Genomic DNA, 6,000 nt, shown 5'->3' on the forward strand with positions numbered 1-6,000 from the left:
AATAAATATATTCACAGATACACAGAGACTGAGGAAATCCATTTCTAGCATACTTAAATCACCAAAAAGACAAAAAGAAATCTTTCAGGCTGAAAGGAAGTGACACTTGAGGGTAGCTCAAATCCAAAAGAATAAATAAAGAGCACTGGAAATGGTAAATGCTTTGCTCTATAAATTTATATTTTATCATTTTTTTCTCTTAAATTTTTAAAATACAAAAGATGGAATAAAAGTAAAAAAAAAGTTTTTGTGTTTGTGTTTATAATATATAGATATAACATAAAAATATTAGCACAAAAGAAGAAGGAGATATACTGGAGAAGAGAGTCTGTATTTTACTACAATTAAGTTAGCATTATTTTGAAGTAGATTGGGATATATTCAAAATATACATTGTAATTCTGAGAGCAATTGCTAAGAAAATAACTAAAGATAGGCAGTAAAAAATTAATATAGGAATTAAAATGACAGTTGTAAAGTATTGACTTTAAAAAAGATAGTAAAGAAAGGGGAAACAAAAAAAGACCAATGATAAACAAATATCAAAACTGCAGAAGTAAAACCAAACATATTACATTAAATGTGAAAAGTTTACACAACCCCATTCAAATATCATGGAAGTACAGACTGGGTAGAAAAGCATATCCGTTAACTGCTGTCTACAAGAGATGCATATTAGATTCAAAGACATAAATATGTTGAAAATAAAATAATGGAAAAATTAAATAAATAACATGTAACAGTGACCATTAAAAAAGCTAGAGTGATTATATTCATATTACATATAACAGACTTTCAGACAAGAATTTTTACAAAGATGGACATTTCATAACAATAGAAACATCATTAGAGATTATATTAAAATTATAAATACATATACACCTATCAATAAAGCCCAAAAATACATGAAGCAAAAACTGGCAGAACTGAAAGAAGAAATAGACAATTTAACAACAATAGTTAGAGATTTCAATGGCCTACTCACAAAAATTTAAAAAAAAAAAAAAGCTAGAAAGAAATTAGCATTGGCATAATGACTAAAATGACACTATCAAACAACTTGCTCCAATCAACATCAACAGGACACATCAGCCAAAGTCTGCAAAATGCACTCTTTTCAAGTACACATAAAACATTCTCCAACTTGCTGAGCCATAAAACAATTCCCCAAAAGTTTAAAAGATTGAAAATATATGAATCATAATCTCTGACCTCTTGAAGTTAAATTGTTAATCTACAACGGAAACAAATCTGAGACAGTCCAATATACAGACATTAAACAACACACTTTAAATAACCCATGTGTCAAAGGAGAAATCATAAAACAATGTGAACTATTGGAACTATGAAAACACATTATATTTATGGAATACAGCTGAAGTCTTAGAGGTTCTGAAACTTTAAATGCCTACATCAGAAAAGAAAAAAGCCTCAGATCAATCACCTTTGCTTCCACGTTGTCAAGTTATAAAAAAAGAGCAAAATAAACTCAAAGCAAGAATAAGCAAGAAAGTACTAAATATTAGAGTAAATCACTGAAAATGTCAAGAAAACAGGAACACAATAGAGAAAAATCACAAAACCAAAAGCTGATTTTAAAAAAAAAATCAATAAAATTGATAAACCCTTAGGTAGGCTGACAAGAAAATAAAACAAAAGTAACAGATTGCCAAAATCAGTGATGAAAAATGGTTTATTAAAAAAAACTTATTAAGAGGTTTATAAGGAAATATTAGCTTAACTAAATGCCAATAAATTATACAAATCAGAATATATGGGTAAATTCTTAGAAAGATACACATGATCAAAATTCACTCAGAAAAAAAGAAGAAATAGAATGGAATAAACCTATAAAATTTAAGGAAATTGAAATAGTAATTTAAAATATTCTCACAGAGAAAATTTTAGGCATGGGGGGTTTCACTGATGAATTATACCAAAGGTTTAAAGAAGAAAAAATACCATTTTTTCACAAGCTCTTCCAGAAAATATACTGAAAAGGAGTACTTCCAAAGTCATTATTCATGGCCTGTGTTACCATGACAACACAAACTTACAAAGACATCCAGAAAAGAAACTACAGACCAATAGCCAGCATGAATAGAGATGTATGTATCTTAAACAAAATATTAGCACACTGAATTCAGCAGTATTTAGTAAGGATTATACATCATGACCGAGTGGAATTTATAGCAGGAATGCAAAGTTGGCTAAATATATGAAAATCAATTACTGTAATGTGCTGAAAGAAAGGACAAGACCGACATGATAATCCCAATGGATGCAAAGAGCTTGTGAAAAAAAATTCAACACCCTTTCATAATAATATTTCACTACAAACTAGGAATAGTGGTATCTTCCTTAAAACACACACACAAAAAAAAAATCAAAACAAAAACTTTCATCTAACATTATACTTAATGGTGAAAAACTAAATGCTTTCCCCCAAAGGTGAGGAAAAAGGCAAAGATGTTCTGCTCTGCTCTCTTCATTTGTATTTAACATTGTACTGGCGACTTTAGCCAATACATTAAGGCAAGAGGAAGGAGGGGTGGGTGGAGAGGAACAGGGAGAAGAAATTAAGGGAATTCAAATCTGAGAAGATAAAACAGTCTTTATTTGCAGATGACATAATCCATATGTAAAGGATCCTACTCTCACACACAAAAAAACTTACTAGAATGAATAAATGAGTTTAGCAAGGTCATGAGATACAAGATTAATACCTAAAATCAACTGAATTTTAACTAGCAATGAGCTATCAGAAAATAAAATCAAGAAAACAATTCCACTCAGAATAGCATCAAAATAATAATAAACATTGGAAAAGGTTTAAAACAAGATGTACAAGATTTTATGTTGAATATCATAAAACACTGCTGGAACAAATTAAATTTAAATAAATGAAGACACATGCTATGTTCATGGATTGAAATATTTTCTCCAAATTGATCTATACATTTAATTAAATCTTTGTCAAAATCCCTGCAAGATTTTTTCATAGAAAATAGCAAGCTACATTTAAAATGAAAAGATTTAGAATAGCCAAAACAATTTTTCAAAAGAACAACAAATTTGAAGGGCTTAAATTACCATATTTGAAAATTTACTATAAAGCAACAGTAAAGGAGACAGTGTGTTATTGGCATAAGGATAAGCACATAGATCAATGAAACTAACTAAGAGTCCAAAAATATATTCTTATGCTTATGGTCAATTTTTTTGACAAAGGCATTTCAATAAACAAATGATATTGACTGGTATAATTAGACAGCCACATGCAAAAGAATGAATTTAGGTGCTTACTAAAAATGCACTTGGTATCAATCACTAACCTAAATGTAAGTGCTAAAACTATTAAAACTTTTCAAAGACAACATAAGAGTGAAATTTCAAGATTTTGGATTAGGCAAAGAGTTATTAGATACAAAGCCAAAGGCTAGATATATTTTTAAATATATGTATAGGTAAAATAGTAATTTATAATGTGCAATATTATATATTGTTATTTTATTATAGAAATAATCATAATTTATGATTATATAATATTATATAATTCATTCTTTTACTATTTAAAATAAATGATATACTTCATTAAATTATACTTCATTAAAATGAGAAATATTAATACTTCAAAAGACACCATTAAATAAATGAAATGACAAAGCACAAACTGAAAGAAAATATTTGGAAGTTATATATCTGATAAAGGACTTCCATCCATAATACATATTATATAACATACTGTATAATGTACAATTTAATAATAGCATAATATTTTATAGCATAATAGTATATGACAACTCAAAAATAAGAAAAGTGACCTATAATTGATAAAAACTTGTACTGTATATACCAAATAACACATTCAAAGGGCTAATAAGCACATGAAAATTTGCTACACATTTGTTAGGAAATAAGTTAAACCTACAAAGAAATACCACTACATACCTAGAAGAATGATTATAATCAAAAAGTCTGACCATACTAAGTTTTGGAAAAGTTGTAGAGAAACGGAAACCCTCACACAGTGCTGTAGAAACATAAAGTGGTTATAGCCAATTTGGAAATCAGTTTGGCAATTTCTTAAAAAATGAAACATAAACTTACCATATGACCCAGCAATTCCACTCATAGTAATGTACCATAGAGAAAGGAAAACATGCCCACACAATAATTTTATACCCAAACGTTCATAGAAACATTTTTCTATAATTGTCAAAAACTAAACAATCCAAGTATCCATCAAATGTTAAGTGGGTAATATAATAAAATACGATACACATCCGCAACTATTTAGTAACATAAAGCAATGAAATACTGATACGTGTTGCAACATGTATAAACCTTAAGAGCATTGCACTAAATGAAAAAAGCCAGACAACAAAGAGTACAAATTGTAGGATTTCATTTATATGAAATGTCTAAAACAGGTAACTTTATAGATACAGAAAGCAGATCAATGGTTGTCTGACAGGGGTACCCATTGCAGTGGAGAATGACTGCAAATGAGCTCACGGGGAATTTTTAGAGTAGTAAAGGATCACAGTGACAGTTGCACATCTCCATAAATTCAATAAATATCATTGATTTGTATACTTATAAAAAGTGAGTAAGAATCAGTCAGTTTCTGCTCTCAAACGTCACCTATTAACCATTTTGATGGATGCAGAATGAAGTACTCAGGTATGGTCTTACACAAAGGCAAAGAGCTAGGTTTTTAAAAGAAAACGGTAACACTAAAATTTAAATCCAGTATTGAAAATGACAAATTGGCATGTGCAAATCCAGTCAACATTATTTGAAGCCATGCAAATAGGACTTTTATAGATGCCCCCAAATATTTAAGTGACACGCTACTCCTTTCTGAAAGGACATAAGGTAATAGATGGTACCAACATTTTGAAGCTAGGTTAGCTCACTTCAGCATCCTTCATTGAGAACTGAACTAATGGCAAGGACTGTGTACGTTCTAAAGATTCGAGCATGACAAAGTTCAGCTTCCTTTACAAGTCCTGGCCTACTAAATACTCCTTGTGGACCTTGGGCAAAACACTTGACTCCCCTGAGTACCAGCTCCCCTCTCTGTAAAATAGGGATGCAATGAGAAAACATATGTGAACTGTATAGAAGGCAAACAGAAAATGTTTCATGCTAACTACATTTCTGAAATAAGTGGTAAGTGGCTGTGGTTTTAATAACTGTGGGTTTTTCAGGGAGCTGCAACTAAATGCTGGCTTCATTACAGGGATTTGGAGAAAGTAACAGATGTTCTTTGAACAGAAACCTGCTGAGATAAGCCATCCAAAGTGTCCAACCAGGTAAATGAAATGAGTCATGATTGACATTATTTCTCACCTGTGGAGTTCCACTGTTCCTTCCAAATTTGGAGCTTTGTTTCTGAAAAGAAGCACAACAGAATGTCAAGGAGCTGTTCCTCTCAAAGCCATAAAGCTGTCTAGGCTTCCTGGAAGCTCATGAGAGCCAGAGCTCCCAGGCTGGGAATCTGAAAGCAGGGAGGAACTGCAGTGAGTGTAGAAGTGAAAGATCCCAGGAAGGGGAGAGGGACAGACGCCTGGCAATCCAGTCAAGGCACAATGCAAAATCCTGAGGACACACTAGTGCTCAATTAAACCCAACTGACCAAATATGTCTGAAGCTTAAGTTATGCCTAAAACTATTCCAGGACCTTGAGCTATAGAGTCAAAAATAAGACCTGGTCCCTCCCTTTAAGAAGTTCACAGATATGTAGAAGAGATAGATGTTAACAAATAATAATAAATGTGAGAAATGCAACAATTGGAATAGATACCGGGAAAGAACAGTCGATCACTTCAGGTTAAGCCACCCAATTTTACAAATTCTAGCAATTGAAAGGATTTTTATGCATCAAGGAAAATTGCAATATAACAAACCCTAAAAGCTGATTTAACAATTGGGTTTCCAGAGAACACTTCTTTTTGTGCTATTAGTCAGGATTTGGGGGCTGGAAGTGCTAGA

General features: G+C 31.4%; 1 long non-coding RNA gene across 1 annotated transcript in view; it reads right to left on the bottom strand.

Moving 5' to 3' along the window:
• The window catches only part of LOC135322980 (uncharacterized), a 199,772-nt gene extending 194,369 nt beyond the window's left edge, over positions 1 to 5,403 (bottom strand). The window contains exon 1 of the long non-coding RNA XR_010384042.1: positions 5,359 to 5,403. This is a non-coding gene — a long non-coding RNA (uncharacterized LOC135322980). The remainder of the gene's footprint in view (positions 1 to 5,358) is intronic.
• Positions 5,404 to 6,000: the final 597 nt, after the last annotated feature.

This window comes from Camelus dromedarius, chromosome 15, assembly GCF_036321535.1.
Source record: "Camelus dromedarius isolate mCamDro1 chromosome 15, mCamDro1.pat, whole genome shotgun sequence".
In the NCBI taxonomy this organism is placed as follows: domain Eukaryota; kingdom Metazoa; phylum Chordata; class Mammalia; order Artiodactyla; family Camelidae; genus Camelus; species Camelus dromedarius.